Source organism: Callospermophilus lateralis, unplaced genomic scaffold (genome assembly GCF_048772815.1).
Source record: "Callospermophilus lateralis isolate mCalLat2 unplaced genomic scaffold, mCalLat2.hap1 Scaffold_146, whole genome shotgun sequence".
NCBI classification, from domain to species: domain Eukaryota; kingdom Metazoa; phylum Chordata; class Mammalia; order Rodentia; family Sciuridae; genus Callospermophilus; species Callospermophilus lateralis.
The window spans coordinates 2,558,215-2,570,847 of record NW_027512598.1 but is presented as its reverse complement, the minus strand read 5'-3'; the positions used below and the strand labels follow the sequence as shown (position 1 = coordinate 2,570,847).

The 12,633-nt window shown below is 33.0% G+C and overlaps 1 non-coding gene across 1 annotated transcript; it reads left to right on the top strand.

Moving 5' to 3' along the window:
- The first annotated feature begins 6,598 nt into the window (after nt 1-6,598).
- On the top strand, nt 6,599-6,732 carry LOC143387617 (small nucleolar RNA SNORA71). Its single transcript, XR_013089863.1, has one exon. It is a non-coding gene; the product is annotated as a small nucleolar RNA SNORA71 (small nucleolar RNA).
- The last annotated feature ends 5,901 nt before the right edge of the window (nt 6,733-12,633 follow it).

Sequence of the window (12,633 nt, the reverse complement as noted above, 5' to 3'; positions counted from 1 at the left end):
TGTGGATATACAAGTTTGTCTCCACTATTCTCAAAGCCTACCTAAACATTTTTCAGAATTACTTTTCCTACATAGCTTAAGGTTAATAACAACCAAAAGAAGCATTATATATAAGATTTGAACAGTCATGTATTCATGTGTGTGGCTCTATGGTACTGGGCTTTGGTTTCTCCATCTTTAGATGGAGAAAATAGATCAATTGATTAGTTGGGCCAATCGGATCCAAGATTCACAGATCAATTAATTAGTTGGACCAATCTGATCCTCTACTTGGAGGTTGAAGGTGATAGAAGACAGGTTTGGTATGTTCTTTCAGTTTCCAGTTGTCCTCATGGTTCTCAGTTTAACATTATTTTTTGTGCACATTCAGTTTCCCTTCCAAACTGCTAATCCAGCTCGCCTATAGTGAATCCAGGATCAATAATAGATGCTGAAGCATCAGCTTGCAGCAAGTCCCATAGGACTTTTCACAACTGTGGAAGGTCTGAGACATATAAAAACTTCTTGAAGATAAAAATCCCTAGGAGTTATGTTTTACTATTAAAAGTTTTGCTGGTTCACTTTCTATCCTCCATTTCTCTGGAAGCTGTTATAAGAAATATCGGAATGAGAGAGCAAATGAGAATAAGACATGAAATCCCTGTCCTACTCCATTCTAGGATGTTATAATAAATAGCATAAACTGTATGGGTATAAGCAACAGAAAAGAAATAGACCAGTTGATTTGATCCAAAATCAATTTGCTTAATTGGTCTATAGGTCAATTGATTAGTTGGACCAATCAGATCCAAGATTCATTTGCTAGCATGAGCACATTTGATGTCTGGTCAGGGCCCACTTCCTGATTCACAGAATTGTACCTTTTATCTTTGTCATTACAACAGCGATGACAAATGCAAATCCTTGGGATCTATTTTATAAAGGTACTTATCTAATTAATTAAGGCTCTGCCCTTCATATCAGTTATTAGGGTCCCATGTAGGGAAACACAAAGCTTCAGACCATAGCACTCCTTAAACATGGGATCAAATGATAAAGAATCTCATAATGTAAAGGATGTGAAATTCCAGAATAATACCTACCCAGAAAGTACAGATAGCAAATAGGAAAGATGGCACCAACTTACATTGAGACTTAATGGTCTTTCCACTTTAGAATTATGTGAAAATGTATACATTCAATTGAAACCATACCTCAAGCTTTGAATTATTTTCCAGGTTTGCAAAATGTGCTGTGATACTCTCATGATGCTGGGCAGTAGCTAACTGTGAGCTGGAGCTCCCAATCAGCCAAAAGTAATTGTGAGGATTAACAATCCACACTCTGGAGTGCACTCTGCAGCCAGAAATTTTTGGGTGCAAGTATCAAATAAACTACATGAAATAGATAACATTTTATTATGAAGTAGGGTTTTTTTGATAGATTTTTTTCTTTCTATAAGAAAATGTAAGCATTTTCAAGGTAGGCTAGGCTAAGCTATGATTTTCCACTGTGTTAGGTGCAATCAATTACCAACTTATGGTATTTCCAACTTGTAATGGATATATTGGGACATAACCCATTTTAAGTTGAGGAGCATTTTTGTAAGAGCAATGGATTGCAATAGAATTAGTTCCAAATGTAAAAGAATCAAATTTACTATCTTATGTTGTTTGACACATTTGAGGGAGATTTTCCTGGGAGAAAGATTAGGGATCAACTAATAATAAGTACACTTAGTAAGTTAAAGAAAAAAAAATAAAGTGAAACAAATAAGGAATCATTAATGTACTTCCCACAAATGCAAAATACATTTACTCTATCATAGCATTTCCAAAAATTTATCTCACTGTGGCTTCAACTCTAAGTTCAACTTCTTAATTAAGTGTAATCAATTATAAATCTATGATTTATAAATCATATAAATCAGGTACAGTGAGACTCCAGGTATGGTGAATAGTGGGGCACAATTCCTTCTATCTGTGAACATATGGAACATAGAAAATAAGCTATCTGAGATCGGATAGCTTATTTTTCTAGACCTGATGGACTGGTCTAGAATAGAGAGTTCCATTAGAAAGGCAAAAATGAAAGAATTATAATGGTGCTGTTCAGAAGGTAGTTTCCAACCCAGCAGGCAAAATAACATTAGATTTTCAGGCCTGAGAATCATCTTTAGTTGGTTGATGCTCTGTCTTCCGGGAATGCTGGGGTGTCAGTCACACTCTCCTGGCCCATCCACCAGGGTTCTCCTTAAAGTCTCTACATGTATTGCTTTGCTCTGGGAGTAATTCTCCTTCATTTTGTCCCATCTATCTTTTTAAAAATTTAGATTCACAGTATTTATGCTGATCTGATAGTCTTATATAATTTGTTGAACTCTTCTGAAATTCATTAGTGTCCAAGTCTTTAGGAAAGAAGATCTTTATAGTTCTTGATCAAATAACTGTATCTCTATTCATGGGAAATATGAATCACACACCTACCTCATTCCTTTAGCATAGTTTTTAAGCCTACCTTTAATTCTGCTTTCAGAGTACCCTACTTGATAGACTATAAATTTTTCCAACCTCCAAATACTTTTTGCTTAATAATTTATTTCTTATTTATCTTTTTCTCACATTTCATTATAAGCAGCAAGGAGGAAAAGCGATGACACCATTTACACTTTGCTTGGAAGAGTACTCAGCTAAATATCTGTGTACTTTACTTCCAAATTCTAACGTCCACTCAGAAGTTGCCAATTCAGCTGAAACATCTGTCCATTTATAAAGAAGACTATTTCCTTTGTGGTTCAAAAACATTTTCCTTGTTTTCTTGTGAGAGCTCAACAGAATAATCTTTAAATTCATATTTCCAGTAATATTCTGTTCATAATATATATATATATATATATATATATATATATATATATATTAGTTATAGTTGACACAATACTTTATTTATTTATATGTGGTGCTGAGGATTGAACCCAGGGCCTCGCACGTGCTAGGTGAGTGCTCTACTGCTGAGCTACAACCCCAGCCACAATCATGAAAAATATATTTAACATGTATTTGAATCAATATTATTATATTCATTAAATGTATATATTTATATATGTATACATTATATATATATATATATATATATATATATATATATATATATATATATATATACACACACACACACACACATATACATATGCTCTGTTCCTTTAGGACTCTCAATATTATCTGTGATGTCCAAATTTCTGCCATGGCCTCTTCATAGAAATCTAGATTTTTTTCTAAGTTTCTCAAAATTATTCCAATTACTTCTTATTCAATTCCCCAAAACACTTCCACACTTTTAGGTATTTATAAGAGCAGCAAGTCACTTTCTGGTACCAAAATTTATACTGGTTTCCTGAGGCTGCTATTAAAAAATGCCACATTTTTTTTGTATTGTGTTATTATCTCACAGAAATCATTCTGCAAGCTAGAAGCTTGATATCAAGAGTTCAGTAGTATGGTGCTCCCTCTATAAACTGTAGGGGAGAAAATTTTGTTGCTATTTCCTAACTTTTTCATTCCATGGCCTACAATATTATTCTGTCCTCTTCCTTTAGACTATCATTATCTACATTTGCCTCAGGTACATATTTTCTTCTTTTTATATGGAAACAGACCTTGTTTTATGAGGGCCTATTCTATTTAACTTACCTTAAGTTGCATCTGCAAAGATCCTACTACAAAATAAGGTAAAAGTCATTGGTACTTGGCTGTGAAATGCAAGTGGCAGGGAGGATCCAAAGGCAGTTTCTGATATAATTCACATAGTGAGAATTCCGAATTGTCCCCCTTTGAAACTCGAGGTGCACATTCTTCATTTCAGCCTGCATTTATGAAAGCTGAATATTTACAATTTGAAAATCTTACAAGAGCAGCAGAGAAACACAAATGATAAAAATGGTGGGGGATCAGAATGTCAACATCTTTTTTTTTTTTTGAGAGAGAGAGAGAGAAACAATTCAACCAACAAGAATGTTATAGTGAAAAACATATTAGATACACCTGGATTCTAGTACCTTATTTTATCACCTGTTTAATTGTCTTAGTTTGAATTTTATCATAGGAGACATTTTATCCTGCAATAAGTACTGTCCAAAGGCCCTGTAATTTATGATTTAATATATATTTACTTAACAATATCTTAAAGCTAGGTGTGGTGGTGCATGCCTGTAATCCAGTGGCTCAAGAGGCTGAAGCAGGAGGCTCCAGAGTTCAAAGCCAGTCTCAGCAAAAGCAAGGAATAAGGCAACTCAGTGAGATACTGTCTCTAAATAAAATACAAAATCGGGATAGGGATGTGGCTCAGTAGTCAGTGCCCTTGAGTTCAATCTCCAGTGGGGGAAAATAAATCTTGTGTCTTAAAACTTGTAGCATAAGTCACTTGATAGACTGAGACAGATATTATCACAGGTCCATCACCAGTCTGAGCAACTTAGCAAGACCCTGTGACAAAATAAAAAAATAAAATAAAAAAGTTTTAGGGGTGTAGCTCAGTGGTACAGTAGCAGTAGGTTCAACTTCCTCTAATGTAAAATAAAACATACTAAAATGTGGTATGATTAAGCCACAGGTTATGTACAAATTAATCAACACAGTTATGCTTTAATAACTTCATTTGAAACAACAAAGAAAGGTGGCAGGCAATATCCAGCCTGTAAGCCAGAGTTTTCAGACAGACCCTTGTTTGTTACAGGCAACAAAATTATGCATTTTTGAAATATTAATAAGCACTGTAAAGTCAAATGCAATGCTAGAAAATTAGTCACATTAGAAAGATTTAGTACTTTAGAGAGCTCCATAGCTAGTCTTTAATCCCCAAAATATTTCTAGTAAATAGAATTCAAAATTGATCCATAAAACAATAATTCCATCAGAATAATTGACAATTTGTTTGGAAATTAGAACTAATTTATAAAGGAACTAATATTCCTATTGCTCCAAGAAGAAAATACTGGTGGGACAGTATTCTATTTTTAATGCTAGTGTGCTAAGATGGTAAAGTATCCTGTGATTGAATACCTATCTAGTTAGAGAGCCATACACCACTTTAGATTAATAAATATTCTTTAAATGTAGGATTGTGGAAAAATATAAATTTAATATTTTAAACCTTTATATTAGATACAGCTCCAATCAGATATACCTTTTAAGCACACATTCCAAACTAAACTCCAAAGAAAGAGATGTGAATCAATGATCTATTGCTACAATTACAGTCAGTAAATCATCCCAAAGCCCAGTGCCTTAAATCAATAAGTATTCATTTAGTTCACAAGTCTGTAGGTTGACAATTTAGTCTGGGCTCATCTAGACTCACTCATATGTCTGATGATCAGCTACAGATTGGCCTCATGTGGGATGACTGGGTAGATTTATCTTCTCCGTTTATCTCATTATTCAACAGACCATCACTGGAATGCTTTCATGGTAAAGTAAAAAAAAACAAGAAAGCTGGTGAAAAGTAAAGTTGTCTGGTAGTTGATCTATTTATAAGAAATAAAAAGAATAACAGACATTATTTATGAGTAGATTAACAACATGGTAGATTAACAACAGCTGGTAATGTGTGCTTGGGAGAGCAGGACCTGAGAAGTCAACATACTCATGATTTTAGGTTACAATTTAAAAACTAGAGCTATTGAAAGGGTGAAAATATTGTCAGTCTGTACATACATTATCTACAAATGTATGTGGTCTAAAGACCATAATAGTCATGGAATTTTGGAAACGTACAATTGTTGCTGAGAGTTTAATCAAAGGAAACTATGGCTGAAGAAAGATTGTTGTAGGCAATATAGTAAAAAATTTGAGAGAAAAAAAAAAACTAAACAGATATGTTCACACACTTGAAATACTCATGAATTATGATGAGACAAATAGTGTGAAAGAGTTGATGCAGGTCATAGAGACCTCAATAAATAAGGAAGAGGAGCTGTGGGAATACTAAAATGACCAAACCAAGGAAGGGCAAGAGTGATAAAGATACGGCAACTTACAAATTCACAGTTAAATTAAGTTCCATAGAGTCACATCATATATATGGGACCTTACTTCTAAATTAAGCTAGTAAATAAACAATTTATTTGATAAAATACATATTAGAATCATCTTTTTTTTTTATCTGTGACTAAAAGATTCAAGCAGATCAATTGTCAAGAGGGAAAATTTTATTTGAGGGCTCATTGTTTCAGAGATTTTAGTCCATAGAAGGCCAGCTCCACTCCTCAGGGTTGAGGTGAGGCAGAACATTATGGCAGAAGAGGGTGGTAGAGGGAAGCGGCTCACATGATAATCAAGAAGCAGAAAGGGAAGTCTCCACTTGCCAGATTTCAATATATACCCCAAACCACACCCAAATTCCCATCCCATTCATCCACACCCTACCATTACCATTACCACTCAGTTGATCCCTATTAGGGGGTTAATTAACTGATTGGGTCAAGACTTTTACATCTCAATCATTTCTCCTCTGAATCTCCTTTCATTGTCTCACACCTATGCTTTCTGGGGGACACCTCACACCCAAACCAAAACAAGTCATTCTTTAAAATCTCTATAAAATATGCTGTATAATAAATTATATGACCTGCATTTGAAAGTGATCATGAGCTGCTAACGCCCTGGTCATTGATAGTGCAGGGAAAGGAATGGCTGGAAGACATTGTCCCCATGTTTGGAGGGTCTACCCATCCCTTCCAAACCCTGTAGCTTTCCCACATTCTGGTTAAGAAAAAAAATAAGGGTTGGGGATGTGGCTCAAGCGGTAGCGCACTCGCCTGGCATGCGTGCAGCCCAGGTTCCATCCTCAGCACCACGTACAAACAAAGATGTTGTATCTGTCGATAACTAAAAAATAAATATTAAAAATTCTCTCTCTCTCTCTCTCTCTCTCTCTCTCTCTCTCTCTCTCTCTCTCCTCTCTCACTCTCTCTTTAAAAAAAAGAAAATGAAATAAATTGATATACTGTTCTTAGGAAATCTTATATTCATTTTCTTCCTATACTAGAATACTTTTGTTTTATTTTTTAGATAATAATTACTTAAGAAGTTGTTTTGATTTTAGAATCATGTTGCACTAACTGTTCTTCAAGGTTAGAGTTGACTGAGATATATGAGATACAAACAAAAGTCAGATTTGATTCTACAACAACAGAGAAAACTTCAGGTGACCATTTAATCTGTTTTATTTATTCTTGGGAAAATACAAAATTTTCATGACTTTAAACTATTTATTCCTTCTTCCCCTCCTCCTGTCATTCATTCATTCTTTATTTCTCTTATTTTGTTTTGAGTGACTTTCATTGCATCTTTGCTAAGTTAAATATATATAAAAATGAGAACTCGTTACATAGTACACTATATTATTCTATTTTTAAATCTCATAATTGGATATATATATAAATAAAATAAGGATATTAAACACATTATCAATTAGTATTAATAGGGTATTTATTTAACACAATTTATTTTAAGTAGGATTTTATAAATATTTAAAATTTTTGCATTATTTCATAATATATTCTTTTTTGTATAAAGATGGATTAGATAAAAATACCCTTAGTCCAAATAGGTTCACAATTGAGGTTTTATTTGTAAATAAAATACATTATATAAGTTTTGTTGAAAAAGTTTTCTGTGGAGAAACATTTTAGAGTGAATCTGCATAATGTGTACTGATTGTTTCACACTCCTTCATACCTTCTACGTGATATAAATTACCTTCTTAATTCATCACTGTTATTCCTTTTTGGAAAAATATCTCATTACTTCTATTATTTTTCTTTGTAACTTAAAATAACATTCTTATAAATGAGTATTTCATTTTAATACCATGCTTTGATGCTTTCCACTTGTGCTATTTTATTTTAATTATAAACTTAACTCTGCTAAAGTAAACCTATAGGAGCACAGATTCAGAGGATTTTAGTATCATTCTTTTTTTTTAACACCAAATCTTTCTTACTTTTGGTTTCAGCAATAAATGAGACTATAATATAATAGTATATATTTTCTCATTACATTTTGCTTTCAAAATGCCTCTTTATTGTGTTATAAATGTCAAATGTTATATTTATCTACATGTTTAGGATCATACATCTGATAGAATTCAAGAATACTAATGATGTCTAGTGACATTTAATAGATATAACTAGTGTATTTTCAGAAACTACCAAAAGACCAATATGATCATATTGGATGCTGTATTTCATAAAATAAAATATTGGCTATGAGTTTTTCTGAATAGTACTAAGATGTAAATAATATTGAAGGTACTTGACAAAAAGATATTTATATAATCTTCAATAAATATCAAATTATTTTAAACAATTATAAACCAATTCAATTTGCTTAACAATTAGTCTGCATAGAAAATGTATATATAAACATGATTTTTAAATGAAATCAATGATAAAATAAATATCATTACTAAAATAATATGCAAAATGTGATTATTGTGGAACCAAAAACCTATAGTACCTATTGTTTTCCATGCTTTGAAAGTGCAATAAAAAAACAATCAAATAAAAAAAAATCACCCCTCTTACACACAGGAAAATCCCAAACAGATTAACTTTATTTGAATTAATGAAAATTTAAGGCACTTGTAATCAATGATTAATAAACAACATTTACTAATTATTTTCAAACTATATTCTGTATTTAAATGCCTCTTATATTTATTTTTTGTTTATATTAGGATGTTTGAAAAACCTAAATAATGTTTTAAAGTAAAATTTGAACCTTTGACCGTCATTTATAGTTATTTTTTATTAAGTTGATAATAATTCTTGCAGAATTCTTTTCATAAAATCAGGTAAATCATTGCTTAATATATTTTGTCCAACAGATTCTCAGAGCACTGATTTGAAAGAGGAAGGGTCAATATGAATCTAATAACTCAACTTTAGGATGAGATCTAGAAAATGAAATCAAATCCTAGTCTGAAAATTCTTTCCATTATTCTTCAGTGTTCCAATGCTTGATTAGCTCCTGAGGGCGAGTCACACAAACACTACCTGGATTCCAACAAATGCATATTGCTATTGTATATTTGAACATCTACAGAAATATCTGGGGTACCAGGTATTTCTCAGAGAAGCAGAATTAGGTAGAATGGCAGAAACTTTGGAAATGCAACAAATGTCACAGAAAGAAATCATTTCTTAACAAATAAATAATGATATGGATTGTGCAGTCAATTTTCTAAGCAAAGAGCTGATTTTGTTACATAATTCTCATCTGAGGCTTTGTTAAATCGAGGGACTGTTTTCTTTGCCACCTTCTCTATGCTCTGGATGTTAATCTTAACCCTCATTTCACACAATCCATAGTAAGTCTTCGGAAACAAGATGACTAATACTAAAGACTGTGAAGGGAAGATTTCCCTTTTAACCAGAGGAAGCATGTTTATACTGGAATAGTCCCTCAAATTTGACTCTTGATGAATTTGGGCATGAGTAAATAGTGCCTTCTGTTGTCAAAAATTTCCTGACTTATGTAGAATATATGTGCTAAGGGATGATGATTTAAATGTGCAGAAAAACGCTATTACTATTATGAATTCCATTAAGACAGGATACTTTGAATTCCAAGTCTGCCATAATCTTGGCTTTCAACTATTGCAAAATACCTAACTGCTCTAAACAAGTTGTTTCATCTTTACATTCATGATTCCTCTCTGAAGAGCAATTTTAATCATTTAGGATTATTTCCAAGTAGAAGTTAATATTTGTATTATAAAGAAAATTCATTTACCCCAAATGATGAACTAGCTATGTGATTTTTTTAAAGTGCTTTCAGTATACTGTAATATCTGAACTATCTTATAAGAGTGTTTAAGGTTTGACAGTATGTTGCTTTGTATCTGGATACATTATTCTTTTCTCATTCTTTATTTCCAGTTACTGTATCATGTTCTTCCAGCATTAGAATCAACGGAGTTTTCCTAGCAAAAAAGTGTTATCTTCAAGGGCTTGTTTTCAGTCCTGGGGGATAATGCAGGTAAAATCTTTAGTAAGAGTCAAGTTTTTCAGGTCACTTGCACATTTTTTTGCCTCATAATCATCAATAACTTAATAAAATTTTTCTTCTCCTTCCTCATTCATTTTTAATAGTCCCCACCCCAAAGCAAAGGACAACAATAAGACAATCCTTTCAAACAAGAAAACAACTTCTAAAAATCTAGGATAGTTTGAGAATGTGTTTTTCAAACACTGGCACAACAATTTAGTAAGAAACTCATGCCAGCTAATTCAACCTTTCATCTGAAGATTGAGTACTATAAGGACTGCTTCCAGCACCTGTGGCAGATTGTCAGTGGAGGAGAAACTGTCCCAGTCAGCATCTCTCCATTTTTAAATCCCCACATACAAGGCACAGATGGCAGTGGGAGTGACACTCAAAGCAGCAAGGGCTCTGAAAACAGACCTCAGTTGACCAGAGATCTGCTATTAAAGATATGCTTGCCTTGTTTGTAAAAGAGCCAAAATTCAAACTCTATCATGGATAGTCAGAACACAGAGTAAAGAAGAGTATAAAGTCAAAAATGTGCACTGGGAAAAAAAGGTGTTATAGACACAATTATCTTATTAATACACAATACCAAGATGCTTTAATAGTTTAATATTTTAATCTCTATTGTAACATATAGAAAATTTACCTTGAGTAATATAAAGAAATGCTGATTCTTAAGTATCTCCTCCCTTCTTTGAATCTGGTTTCAAGAATCCTTGCAGGTAAAAGGGAAATAGAAGTTTTTCCATATTACCCACCTCCAAACTTCTTTTTTATCAATTGAAGATCACACAGAATGGAGTAATTATGTAAGCATATTGTATTTATTCTGCCAACAATTGTTAGAATTGGCTACTGACATTTAAAATCTAGGAAATGTCTACCTGAAAATGCATTTCTGGTAATTGTATTCCATTTGGCATTAACCTGCTTTCTGGCTGGCTGTGACCCCATTGGAGGTGCATTCCTTCTGCAGTTTGCCATGACATTAGACCCTTTCTGTTGTCCTACACCTGGGCTGCATCACTCATGAATGTCACCTGCTTGGACTCTAGTAGAATTCATCTGAAACACAGGACTCTCCAGCCTTGACATGTTTCAGATCATCTGGAATGTTTTGAAACAGGTTGCTCTGCCAGATCCTGTTTCCCATGCACACATTTCATTTGGGGGCTCAAATACTTGAATTTCTAAAAAGGTACTAGCTTTTCTTCTTTCTTTCCCTCTCTCTGTTTCTATTACATATCTCCAAAATTAGATGATGGCATTTTTAGTTAATCTTCCTTAATCCCAAATAAGTACAGCTTAATTATTTATACATATAGAAAATAGAGTAATATCCTAGGCTGTGGAGCTACAGAGCTTATAACAGAATTCTGGCATCTCTGTTAAAAGTTGCACTATCTTGGGGATGAAATGGTCCCTCCTAAAATCATTGTTGTCAAAGTTGCACAAGTAGTTGTAGTAAAATCCTTAGAAGCATGCTGTTGTATAGTTAGCATAATAGAAATATATGTATTGATATAGATATTCCATTATACATACACATCACAATATATTTTAATAGCTTATTACTGTTTTGTAATACCAATATATAACTTTATTTAACTGATTGTTTATATATTGCTGTTTATTTTATTGCTATATTAAAAAATCAAGTCAACATGATTAGTCTTTTACATCTTACAAAGACAAATATGTCTGTACAATTGTTCTATGATTTTTTTGGGTAAGTCTTAAAAGAAGTAAATATATTTTTCAAAGTATATTTGAATGAACCTAAAACCTCACACAGTCTAAGTAAGTGTTCCACCACTGAGATATACCACCAGCATTTTTTAAAATAATTTTACTTTGAGATAAGTTGTTGCTACATTACACAAGTAGAAATTGACTTTGCAGTCCTCCTTCCCTCAGCCTCATGATTAGCAGAGATTACAGGCATGCACAAAAAATGAGTATGTATATTATAATTGCACACACTCCACTATATAAAAAACAGATTGTAATCCCAACAAAATAAGTAAATGAAGTTATTTGTATATTTAGAAGTGTATTACTCATCTTTCTGTCAATGTGACCAAAATACATGATAAGAACAATGGAGAGGAGAGAAAGCTTATTTCATTTCACACTTTGACAGATTTAGATCACGAGTGGCTGAATCCATTGCTCTGGGCCCAAAGTGAGGCAGAGCATAGTGGTGGAAAGGCATGGTGGAGGAACTCTGCTGGACTCATGGCAGCAAGGAGGCAAAAAAGAAAGAGGTGGAGGAGGATAAAGGGAAGAACAACCACTACAGGGCATATACCGAGTCACCCACCTCCTCCATTCATTTCCCACCTGCTATAGTTCTCACCCATCTGCAAGTTGAAACTGGGATGGACTAAATGTGTTACATCTCTCACAAATACAATAATTTCATGTATGAATATTCTTTTATTATTATAAGAACATTTGGGGGCATTGCATATCCAAACCATAATAAGAAGCATAGTTGAGTATTTTAAAGGGCATTTTGTTTGATTTTCTATTCAGTTTCACAGTATGTGATAAATATAAGAACTAAATCCAAACACCATTTCATAAATATTATAAGCTCTCT